General features: G+C 59.1%; 1 non-coding gene and 1 pseudogene across 1 annotated transcript; both read left to right on the top strand.

The window, feature by feature from the left end:
* The first annotated feature begins 11,644 nt into the window (after nucleotides 1-11,644).
* Nucleotides 11,645-11,798, top strand: LOC136685323 (5.8S ribosomal RNA). Its single transcript, XR_010800094.1, has one exon. It is a non-coding gene; the product is annotated as a 5.8S ribosomal RNA (ribosomal RNA).
* Nucleotides 11,799-12,214: 416 nt separating this feature from the next.
* LOC136685325 (28S ribosomal RNA) overlaps nucleotides 12,215-12,500 on the top strand; it is a 4,634-nt pseudogene continuing 4,348 nt past the window's right edge.

Here is a 12,500-nt window from a genome sequence, read left to right as displayed (position 1 = left end):
CCGTGAACGCCGCGGTTAAAGGCCTCGGGTATCGCAGTGGGCGGAATGAGACTTAGAGGAATGATGACGGAGCCATGAGGGGCCCCCCCTGGAGGTCCCATGGCCGAGAAAAGTGCCCCGAGCCCGGGGAGATAGAGAACCGTAAAGCGCGCGGGTTTGGGGCTCGGGTCTTCCAGTGGGCGGAGTGAGACTTAAAGGAATATTGACGGAGCCATGAAGGGCCCCCCCTGGAGGTCCCATGGCCGAGAAAAGTGCTCCGAGCCCGGGGAGATAGAGAACCGTAAAGCGCGCGGGTTTGGGGCTCGGGTCTTCCAGTGGGCGCTCGTTCCAGCGGCGCGGGCTGGATGGTTTAGTCCGAGGAGGAGTGCTTAAGTGTGGGCCGGATAGGTTCGAGAGGTGCGCTGGGTTGGTGGAGGTCCAGCCCCGGAGGTTTGGAGCGGGGCGATGTAGCGAGCGAGGCCGAGTCGGGTGAGCCTGGGCCGGGCATGGGCATTGGCGGCGATGGGGGTCTTCTCCCCGGAGGTTTGGAGCGGGCGATGGAGCGAGCGAGGCCGAGTCGGGTGAGCCTGGGCCGGGCATGGGCGTTGGCAGCGACGGGGGTGTCTTCCCCGGAGGTAAGTACCGTGGGGGGCAAGCGTGAGATATTCCAGGCCGGGAAAAGTGAGCTAAATTCGGCAAAGCGTTGTTAAAAAGGGGGGTCGGTTGATTTTTTTGTTAAATCTAAACGAACAAAGGGTGCGAGGCGTGAAAATTGCATTCAGCCGTGATTTTTTGGCAAAGTGCTAACCCTAGTGTTCTCCCAGTGGGACGTTTTAAAGTAGGACTTAGAAAAATTTCTGACCCTCTTCGCCCTAGGTAGCAAGCCCAAAACGGAGCACCTCGGAGAGGTAAAAATTCAGAGGGCATGGGGGTTTCCAGTGCGGTGCCGTCAGGACATTAGGGTTCCTTTAGAAAAGACGAAAGTTTGGGTACACCGTATGTAACTATGACAAGCCCAAGGCTCTGGTTCGCCTGTGGGCATGAATATAGTGAGATTTCCGCGTTATCTCACTGGAGGTGACCCCGGAACGGTTCAAAACCTAAGTCGAGACTTCCATGGGACCCCGGCGATGGGAGTTTGAAGCCCGAGGAGTGACGCCCTCTGGGCTAAGGTTGGTGGTAGGTTCGGCCCCCCTTTCTGGAGGTCTAAACTGACTTCCATGGACCCCGGTGATGCGAATTTGATGCCCGATGAGGAGCACACCTCTGGGCTAAGGGTGGTGGTATGCTCGGCCCCCCCCTCTGGATGTTTAAACTGACTTCCATGGACCCCGGTGATGCGAATTTGATGCCCGAGGAGTGACTCACCTCTGGGCTAAGGGTGGTGGTATGCTCGGCCCCCCCTCTGGAGGTCTAAACTGACTTCCATGGACCCCGGTGATGCGAATTTGATGCCCGAGGAGTGACTCACCTCTGGGCTAAGGGTGGTGGTATACTCGGCCCCCCCTCTGGAGGTCTCGAATGACTTCCATGGACCCCGGTGATGCGAATTTGATGCCCGATGAGGAGCACACCTCTGGGCTAAGGGTGGTGGTATGCTCGGCCCCCCCCCTCTGGATGTTTAAACTGACTTCCATGGACCCCGGTGATGCGAATTTGATGCCCGAGGAGTGACTCACCTCTGGGCTAAGGGTGGTGGTATGCCCAGCCCCCCCTCTGGAGGTCTCGAATGACTTCCATGGACCCCGGTGAAGCGTATTTCATGCCCGATGAGGAGCACACCTCTGGGCTAAGGGTGGTGGTATGCTCAGCCCCCCCTCTGGAGGTCTAAACTGACTTCCATGGACCCCGGTGATGCGAATTTGATGCCCGAGGAGTGACTCACCTCTGGGCTAAGGGTGGTGGTATGCCCGGCCCCCCCTCTGGAGGTCTCGAATGACTTCCATGGACCCCGGTGAAGCGTATTTCATGCCCGATGAGGAGCACACCTCTGGGCTAAGGGTGGTGGTATGCTCAGCCCCCCCTCTGGAGGTCTAAACTGACTTCCATGGACCCCGGTGATGCGAATTTGATGCCCGAGGAGTGACTCACCTCTGGGCTAAGGGTGGTGGTATGCCCGGCCCCCCCTCTGGAGGTCTCGAATGACTTCCATGGACCCCGGTGAAGCGTATTTCATGCCCGATGAGGAGCACACCTCTGGGCTAAGGGTGGTGGTATGCTCAGCCCCCCCTCTGGAGGTCTAAACTGACTTCCATGGACCCCGGTGATGCGAATTTGATGCCCGAGGAGTGACTCACCTCTGGGCTAAGGGTGGTGGTATGCCCGGCCCCCCCTCTGGAGGTCTCGAATGACTTCCATGGACCCCGGTGAAGCGTATTTCATGCCCGATGAGGAGCACACCTCTGGGCTAAGGGTGGTGGTATGCTCAGCCCCCCCTCTGGAGGTCTAAACTGACTTCCATGGACCCCGGTGATGCGAATTTGATGCCCGAGGAGTGACTCACCTCTGGGCTAAGGGTGGTGGTATGCCCGGCCCCCCCTCTGGAGGTCTCGAATGACTTCCATGGACCCCGGTGAAGCGTATTTCATGCCCGATGAGGAGCACACCTCTGGGCTAAGGGTGGTGGTATGCTCAGCCCCCCCTCTGGAGGTCTAAACTGACTTCCATGGACCCCGGTGATGCGAATTTCATGCCCGAGGAGTGATGCCCTCTGGGCTAAGGGTGGTGGTAAGCCCGGCCCCCCCTCTCTGGAGGTCTAGATTGACTTCCATGGACCCCGGTTAAGCGTATTTCATGCCCGAGGAGTGACGCCCTCTGGGCTAAGGGTGGTGGTATGCCCGGCCCCCCCTCTGGAGGTCTCCAAAACCTAAGTCGAGACTTCCATGGACCCCGGTTATCCGAATTTCATGCCCGAGGAGTGACGCCCTCTGGGCTTAGGGTGGTGGTAAGCCCGGCCCCACTCTCTGGAGGTCTAAACTGACTTCCATGGACCCCGGTGATCCGAATTTCATGCCCGAGGAGTGACGCCCTCTCGGCTAGGGTGGTGGTAAGTGCAGCCCCCCCTCTCTGGAGGTCTAAAATGACTTCCATGGACCCCGGTGAAGCGAATTTCATGCCCGAGGAGTGACGCCCTCTCGGCTAGGGTGGTGGTAAGCCAGGCCCCCCCTCTCTGGAGGTCAAAACTGACTTCCATGGACCCCGGTATAGCGTATTTCATGCCCGAGGAGTGACGCCCTCTGGGCTAAGGGTGGTGGTATGCCCGGCCCCCCCTCTGGAGGTCTCCAAAACCTAAGTCGAGACTTCCATGGACCCCGGTTATCCGAATTTCATGCCCGAGGAGTGACGCCCTCTGGGCTTAGGGTGGTGGTAAGCCCGGCCCCACTCTCTGGAGGTCTAAACTGACTTCCATGGACCCCGGTTATCTGAATTTCATGCCCGAGGAGTGACGCCCTCTGGGCTTAGGGTGGTGGTAAGCCCGGCCCCACTCTCTGGAGGTCTAAACTGACTTCCATGGACCCCGGTTATCCGAATTTCATGCCCGAGGAGTGATGAACCTCTGGGCTAAGGGTGGTGGTAAGTGCAGCCCCCCCTCTGGAGGTTTCCAAAACCTAAGTCGAGACTTCCATGGACCCCGGTGATGCGAATTTCAAGCCCGAGGAGTGGTGCCCTCTGGGCTAAGGGTGGTGGTAAGCCCGGCCCCCCCCTCTCTGGAGGTCTAAAAGGACTTCCATGGACCCCGGTATAGCGTATTTCATGCCCGAGGAGTGACGCCCTCTGGGCTTAGGGTGGTGGTAAGTGCAGCCCCCCCTCTGGAGGTTTCCAAAACCTAAGTCGAGACTTCCATGGACCCCGGTGATGCGAATTTCAAGCCCGAGGAGTGGTGCCCTCTGGGCTAAGGGTGGTGGTAAGCCCGGCCCCCCCTCTCTGGAGGTCTAAACTGACTTCCATGGACCCCGGTGTAGCGTATTTCATGCCCGAGGAGTGACGCCCTCTGGGCTTAGGGTGGTGGTAAGCCAGGCCCCCCCCCCTCTCTGGAGGTCAAAATTGACTTCCATGGACCCCGGTTATCCGAATTTTATGCCCGAGGAGTGACGCCCTCTGGGCTAAGGGTGGTGGTAAGTCCGGCTCCCACCCTCTGGATGCGTTCAAAACCTAAGTCGAGACTTCCATGGACCCCGGTGATGCGAAGTGACATGCCCGAAGAGTGGTGCCTTCTGGGCTAAGGTTGTGATAAGCCCGGTCTCTCCTCTGGAGGTCTGTGGTTTTAAAGTGAATATTTTCTAAGTCCCTCACCTGAGATTTTAAGAGAATCAGGACCCTCCTCAAGCCTCGTAGCGAGTCCGAGGGAGGTTCATCGTTGTCGGCTATGCGAAAGGGGTTCAGACGCCTCTAATCCTGTGGGCATATGGTTTCTCAGCCTGGTGCCGTCGGGATATTAGGGAGGCATTAAATCAGACGTAAGTTTGGGTAACAGCGATGCGAAACGCTATGCCCAAAGGAGTGGCTTCCCGATGGGCTTGAAATAATGGGAATGTCCGCTCTGCTTCCCTGGATGTGTTCAAAACCTAAGTCGAGACATCCGTAGACCCCGTTGATGCGAATTCCATGCCCGAGGAGTGACGCCCTCTGGGCTTAAGGGTGGTGGTAAGACCGGCCCCACTCTCTGGAGGTCTAAACTGACTTCCATGGACCCCGGTGATTCGAATTTCAAGCCCGAGGAGGTGCACACCTCCGGGCTAAGGGGATGGTTTGGGTGGCCTCCCCTCTGGATGTGTTCAAAACCTAAGTTGAGACATCCATAGACCCCGGTAATCCGAATTTCATGCCCGAGGAGTGACGCCCTCTGGGCTTAAGAGTGGTGGTAAGACCGGCCCCACTCTCTGGAGGTCTAAACTGACTTCCATGGACCCCGGTGATGCGAATTTCATGCCCGAGGAGTGGCGCCCTCTGGGCTAAGAGTGGTGGTAAGACCGGCCCCACTCTCTGGATGTCTAAAATGACTTCCATGGACCCCGGTGATTCGAATTTGAAGCCCGAGGAGGTGCACACCTCCGGGCTAAGGGGATGGTTTGGGTGGCCTCCCCTCTGGATGTGTTCAAAACCTAAGTTGAGACATCCATAGACCCCGGTAATCCGAATTTCATGCCCGAGGAGTGACGCCCTCTGGGCTTAAGGGTGGTGGTAAGACCGGCCCCACTCTCTGGATGTCTAAAATGACTTCCATGGACCCCGGTGATGCGAATACACAAGCCCGAGGAGTGGCACACCTCTGGGCTAAGGGGATGGTTTGGGTTGCCTCCCCTCTGGAGGTCTAAAAATGACTTCCATAGACCCCGGCGAAGCGAATTTAAAGCCCGAGGACTGGCACCCCTCTGGGCTAAGGGGATGGTTAGGGTGGCCTCCCCTCTGGATGTCTAAAATGACTTCCATGGACCCCGGTGATGCGAATACACAAGCCCGAGGATTGGCACACCTCTGGGCTAAGGGGATGGTTTGGGTTGCCTCCCCTCTGGAGGTCTAAAAATGACTTCCATAGACCCCGGCGAAGCGAATTTAAAGCCCGAGGACTGGCACCCCTCTGGGCTAAGGGGATGGTTAGGGTGGCCTCCCCTCTGGATGTCTAAAATGACTTCCATGGACCCCGGTGATGCGAATACACAAGCCCGAGGAGTGGCACACCTCTGGGCTAAGGGGATGGTTTGGGTTGCCTCCCCTCTGGAGGTCTAAAAAATGACTTCCATAGACCCCGGCGAAGCGAATTTAAAGCCCGAGGACTGGCACCCCTCTGGGCTAAGGGTGGTGGTTAATCCGGCCCCCCCTTCTGGATGTGTTCAAAACCTAAGTCGAGACATCCATGGACCCCCGGTGATGCGAAGTGACATGCCCGAGGAGTGACGCCCTCTGGGCTAAGGTTGTGATAAGCCCGGTCTCTCCTCTGGAGGTCTGTGGTTTTAAAGTGAAAATTTTCTAAGTCCCTCACCTGAGATTTTAAGAAAATCAGGACCCTCCTCAAGCCTCGTAGCGAGTCCGAGGGAGGTTCATCGTTGTCGGCTATGCGAACGAGGTTCCAACGCCTCAAATCCTGTGGGCATATGGTTTCTCAGCCTGGTGCCGTCGGGATATTAGGGAGGCATTAAATCAGACGTAAGTTTGGGTAACAGCGATGCGAAACGCTATGCCCAAAGGAGTGGCTTCCCGATGGGCTTGAAATAATGGGAATGTCCGCTCTGCTTCCCTGGATGTGTTCAAAACCTAAGTCGAGACATCCGTAGACCCCGTTGATGCGAATTCCATGCCCGAGGAGTGGCACACCTCTGGGCTAAGGGTTGGTGGTAAGTCAGGCCCCACCCTCTGGAGGTTTTCAAAACCTAAGTCGAGACCTCCGTAGACCCCGGTGATGCGAATACCGAAGCCCGAGGACTGGCACCCCTCTGGGCTAGGGTGGGGATAAGATATGCCCCCACCCTCTGGAGGTTTTCAAAACCTAAGTCGAGACCTCCGTAGACCCCGGTGATGCGAAATGACATGCCCGAGGACTGGCACCCCTCTGGGCTAGGGTGGGGATAAGATATGCCCCCACCCTCTGGAGGTTTTTAAAACCTAAGTCGAGACCTCCATAGAACCCCGGTGATGCGAAGTGACATGCCCGAGGACTGGCACCCCTCTGGGCTAGGGTGGTGGTTAATCCGGCCCCACCTCTGGAGGTTTTCAAAACCTAAGTCGAGACCTCCATAGACCCCGGTGATGCGAATACCGAAGCCCGAGGACTGGCACCCCTCTGGGCTAGGGTGGTGGTTAATCCGGCCCCCCCTCTGGAGGTTTTCAAAACCTAAGTCGAGACCTCCATAGACCCCGGTGATGCGAATACCGAAGCCCGAGGACTGGCACCCCTCTGGGCTAAGGGGATGGTTTGGGTGGCCTCCCCTTCAATCCCGATGATTCGTTCGATATATGCCCAGGGAGGTGAACACTTCTCTGGGCGTGAGGGGGTCGAGCGTATGAGGGTTGTACCCCGTTATGGTTCCTACTATAAACGAATCCGAGCGGCGGGTCCACAGGCCACCGACCACCTGCCCACTTGCGGGGTGGGTGCGACGGGCCGCCCGCCGGCAGTTGTCCCCGTTCCTAACCTAACTCTTGCCCGTGCGCGAGTCGAAAGGGGCATACAAACCCCCGAGGCGAAGACCGGCGTTCCGCTTGGTCTAATGTGGGATCTCCCAGATTTTCCCCTCCGCGGGGACTTGGGAGCGCACCACCGGGCCCCCGCGCTGGAAACGGCCGGAGGCAAAGAGCGCATTAGAGGTGTCACGGATCGGTCTTTTTAAACGGACCGCGGCTGGAAGTTCGCAGGGGAAGAGGCGCTCGGTTTACGGTTCCCGGGCCCGACCCCCTTCGTCTTCTTAAATCGAGAAAACTAACCGTAGGCTCCGGGGGGGCGAATCGTAAAACCTTTGCCGACCTCCTCGCACTGCGAGGGGGCCAGGATTTTGCGGCTTGTCCGCGTATCGGTCCTACCAAGGACCGCGGCTGGAAGTTCGGTGGTGAGCCCTCGACCTTACGAGATTGGGGGCAAAACCCTTCGTCTTCTGAACATCAGACGGCTCCGGGGGGGGCGTACCGTAAAACCTATGCCGACCTCCTCGCGCTTTGAGGGGGCCAGGAAATTCTCTTCCATTCTCTTCCCTTAAACGGACGTCCTTTACGCCCGTTCGAAATGCGGCATACCCGGAGCACCAGGGGCAGGCTTCTAATCCGAAATAATACCGGCTTTTAGAACGATCCTCCCCGCCACGTGCTCCAGCCTCCATGGCTCGTGGACCCCCCGTAACAGGGGGTCCGCTTGTCCCAGAATCGTTCCGAGGGAGACTTAGCCGATCCGTCGGTCTAATTTCCACCGCAGTTTGGGTCCGTTAAAAGGTCCGAGTCGGTGGTGCCTTAGGGTCGGGATCCTATTGAGGGAAGGAACCGGCCCCTAGCCTGCACCGTCCGGGCCTTGAATCGTACATTTTCCAAGTAGTCAAACCCCCGATTGCAGACCCACCTCCGGGGGGTCTCGTTCGAAAAGCCTTTCCGCGGTGCGCGTCTCTTCCTCCTTCGGGGGGTCGAGTTCCACGCACCACCGACTCTCTCTCTTTCCCCAAGCCGGGTTTGAGTACCAGAGGGATCGGCCTGGTTGATCCTGCCAGTATCATATGCTTGTCTCAAAGATTAAGCCATGCAAGTCTAAGTACACACGGGCGTTGGTACAGTGAAACTGCGAATGGCTCATTAAATCAGTTATGGTTCCTTTGATCGCTCCACACGTTACTTGGTATAACTGTGGTAATTCCAGAGCTAATACATGCAAACGAAGCGTTGGAAGTGGGGGTGCCGTTTCGAGGTGGTCGGTGACTGGTTCACCTTCCCCCCTCGGCGCCCCCCACGGATACGTGCATTTATCAGAACCAAAAAACCCCCTCCCGACTCCGGTCGGGTCCGCTTTGGTGACTCTAGATAACCTTTGGCCGATCGCAGAGCCCTTCGGGGCGGCGACGTCTCATTCGAGTGTCTGCCCTATCAACTTTCGACGGTAGTCTACGGGACTACGTGTGGTGACCACGGGTAACGGGGAATCTGGGTTCGATTCCGGAGAGGGAGCCTGAGAAACGGCTACCACATCCAAGGAAGGCAGCAGGCGCGCAAATTACCCATTCCCGACACGGGGAGGTAGTGACGAAAAATATCGGTGCGAGGCCCCGTTTGAAGGTTTCGGGACCGAAATGAACTCAATCTACGTCCGTGGGTGAGGACCCATTGGAGGGCAAGTCTGGTGCCAGCAGCCGCGGTAATTCCAGCTCCAATAGCGTATGTTAACGTTGCTGCAGTTAAAAAGCTCGTAGTTGGATCCGGGGACGGGTCCCGGCTGCCGGGCCTCTGCCCGTCCGGACTTCGCGGTGGGAAGCTGCCCCTCTCCGGGGGGGTTGGGGACCCCCCGCGGGTCTCTGGGTGGAGGTCGCGGGACCTTGTCCCTACTCATCCGGTGTCCTCTGCTCCCTTCCTCCGCGGAGAGGCCCTTAGCTGGGTCGTCCGCCGCGGTTGAATACGTGGGGGGCGGAAGGGTCCGGTGCGTTTACTTTGAACAAAACAGAGTGCTCAAAGCAGGCCGAAGCGTGCCTTGAATGGACTGAGCTAGGAATAATGGAATAAGGCCTTCCCATGGGGGGCGAGTCGGAGCTCTTCGGCGAGGCGGCCGGGCGGGGCCGTTTTCTGGCCGCCGCACGGTTCCCCGAGCCGGGGGGGTATCCGACCGCTCTCTTGGTCCTATTTCGTGGGTTTGACGGACCAAAGGTCATGATTAAGAGGGACGGCCGGGGGCATTCGTACCGCACCGAGAGAGGTGAAATTCGTAGACCGGTGCGGGACGGACAAAAGCGAAGGCATTTGCCAAGAATGTTTTCATTAATCAAGAACGAAAGTCGGAGGATCGAAGACGATCAGGTACCGTCGTAGTTCCGACCGTAAACTATGCCGACCCGCGATCCGGCGGCGTTGGGTTAACGACTATGACCCGCCGGGCAGCGTCCGGGAAACCACGAGTCTTTGGGCTCTGGGGGGAGTACGGTTGCAAAGCTGAAACTTAAAGGAATTGACGGAAGGGCACCACCAGGAGTGGAGCTTGCGGCTTAATTTGACTCAACGCGGGGAACCTAACCCGGCCCGGACACGGTAAGGATTGACAGATTGACGGCTCTTTCTCGATTCTGTGGGTGGTGGTGCATGGCCGTTGGTAGTTCGTGGAGCGATTCGTCTGGTCAATTCCGGTAACGAACGAGATCCCATCCTTTAAGTAGTTACACGGCCCCTCTCCTGGGTCGGACTCTATCCCCGAAGGTCCCCGTTCGCGGGGGGTCCCCATCGGGGTGGGGGTGTTGGGGGTTTCGGCGGGGGTCCGGTTCTACCCCGGATCGGTTCGGGGAGGTGATGCGGTTGACGGGGGTTCAGTTCTGCGTCGAGTGGGTGGCTCCGGCCTCTCCCCTTCGCGTTCGGTTCCCTCCCCGATGCCGTCCGCACCTCGTTCCGCTCTCCGGGTGTGGGTTGTCCGTCCTTCGCCTTCGCCTTCCCTCTCCCCTCCCCGGTGCCCTCCCGCTTACCGCGGGCCTGAAGGTTGGGGTTCGCCCGGTGGGAATCAGCGGTCGGTGGCTAAACTTCTTAGAGCGATTTGTGGCACAGAAGCCACTTGAGAAATGGAGCAATAACAGGTCTGTGATGCCCTTAGAAGTCCGGGGTCGCACGTGAGCTACAATGGCTGGTTCAACATGTAAGTTACCCTACGCCGAGAGGTGCGGGCAATCCTATGAACGCCATTCCCCGCTGGGGACAGGGGATTGCAACTATTCCCCTCGAACGAGGAATTCCAAGTAGGCGCGGGTCACCAGCCCGCGTCGATTAAGTCCCTGCCCTTTGTACACACCGCCCGTCGCTACTACCGATCGGATGCCTCGGTGAGGTCCTCGGACCGTCCCCGGGGCGGCCCTCGAACGGGGGTCGCCTCCGGGCGATGGGAAGTCGATCGAACCCGGACATCTAGAGGGAGTAAAAGTCGTAACAAGGTTTTCGTAGGGGAACCTGCGGAAGGATCAATAACGGTGACCTGGCCGCGGTCGGCGCCCGCCGTCCGTGCCGGTTGTCGAGTCGGACTCGAGAGGCCGAACCTCCCCCCCGGCGGGTACCTTCAAGGTATGGACCGCAGAAGCCTCGTACCTTTCGTCGTCGGCCGACGTGAGTCTCTCCCCCCTCCGGGTGGGTGGACGTAGCGAGCCGGCTTCGGAACTCGGGGTTATGCGAGGACCGCCTTAGGTGCATAGGTACCCCGGTCCGCCCCTCCCGTTCGCGGGGGGAAGAGTGGCGCCGGAGCCGCCCGCCGGGTAGTTAAACCCAAAAAACCATTGATCGTTGAAGGCTTGATTGTGCGTGCGCGAGTCAAAGGGGCTTACTCACCCCCAGGGCGTTGGCCGGTGCTCGCCGGCCTCGGTGGGATCTCCCTGAACCCATCCCCCCGGCACAGGGGGCGGTGGTGGACGGGAGCGTACCGCCGGGCGAAACTCTTTCCCCTCACGGGGTTAGAGCGGAGCTTAAGAGCGCATGCAAAATACCCCCGATGTTGGCTTCGCAGAGACGGACCGTATAATAGTCTAAGGCCGGTGCGCGAGTTGAAGGGGCCTCACGAACCCCGGATGCGTTTATAAACACCCGAAAGGAGACGGCCGGTGCCCGCCGGTCCTGACTAGGTGGGATCTACCCAGCGCCTTCCCCTAAGCGGGGACTTGGGAGCGTACCACCGGGCCTCGCTCATACCCTCCGGGGTGGAGAGCTTGGCTTTGAGCGCACGCCTGAATGCCTTAGACCGGGACCCGTAACGCAGCGAACCAAACCCCTGGGCCTCGCCGGGAACGGCGGGTGCCTAGACCCCGGTCTCCTAAACCACGTAAGTCTCGGGCACCTACTCGGGCGATCGTCCCCCGGGCCGTAACTCCTCGGTCCGGTGGTGACGCCCAGGTTCAATGACCTTTCCCCCCCTGCACGGGGGTGGAAGGCACCCGGCTTGAAATATATTGGCAAAAATTGTCTCTTGTTCGAATGGCTTCCTTCGCCCGGCCTGTAACGGGCCGGGCACAAACCCGAATACGACTCTTAGCGGTGGATCACTCGGCTCGTGCTTCGATGAAGAACGCAGCCATCTGCGTTAACTAATGTGAATTGCAGGACACAGATCATCGAAATTTCGAACGCATATTGCGGCCGCGGGGGTCCATCCCGCGGCCACGCCTGTCTGAGGGTCGCTTTACCCATCGATCGGTCTCCGCGCCCCCGCTGAGAGAGAGAGACCGCGGCTGGAAGCTCGCAGGGCCTGAAAACGGCCCTTCGTCTTCCCAAACGAAGACTCGGTTCCGAGCCAGTCCACGCGGCCCGTGTTGCGAGAGAGCTCCGTACAGGGAACGGAGGGAGAGCCGAGTAGGTCCGGGTCCACGTCCGTTACGGTCTCTCCCCGAGTCCCGAGCGGGGCTCCGCGCAGTCGGACGCGGGGGTGGCGAGTGCCGATTAAACCCAGCGAGCGGGCGAGTGAGCGGGCGGGCGAGCGGCCGGGGTGGGGGGGAAGGTGTCGCGGAGTTCGGTCTCGTGCCGGGCTCTCGCCCCTCGCCCCTAGCCTTCGGCCCTCCGCCTCCGCCCTCGCCCCCGCATAAGAAACCTCTGTGTGCGGCCTCAGATCAGACGAGACGACCCGCTGAACTTAAGCATATCAGTAAGCGGAGGAAAAGAAACTAACAAGGATTCCCTTAGTAGCGGCGAGCGAACAGGGAAGAGCCCAGCGCTGAATCCCACTTTCCCCTGACCGGGGTTGGCCGGGAAATGTAGCGTACGGAAGTCCGTAAGATCCGTCTCGGTGCGGACGCGGGACCAAGTCCTCGCGAACGTGGCTTCTTCCCATAGACGGTGAAAGCCCGGTAGCGAGTCCCGCGTTCCCGCCCGGGTAGGTCGGGCTT

This window comes from Hoplias malabaricus, unplaced genomic scaffold, assembly GCF_029633855.1.
Source record: "Hoplias malabaricus isolate fHopMal1 unplaced genomic scaffold, fHopMal1.hap1 scaffold_266, whole genome shotgun sequence".
Taxonomy (NCBI): Eukaryota; Metazoa; Chordata; class Actinopteri; order Characiformes; family Erythrinidae; genus Hoplias; species Hoplias malabaricus.
Note: the sequence above shows the minus strand (reverse complement) of the source record. Positions and strands in the feature narration are given on the sequence as shown.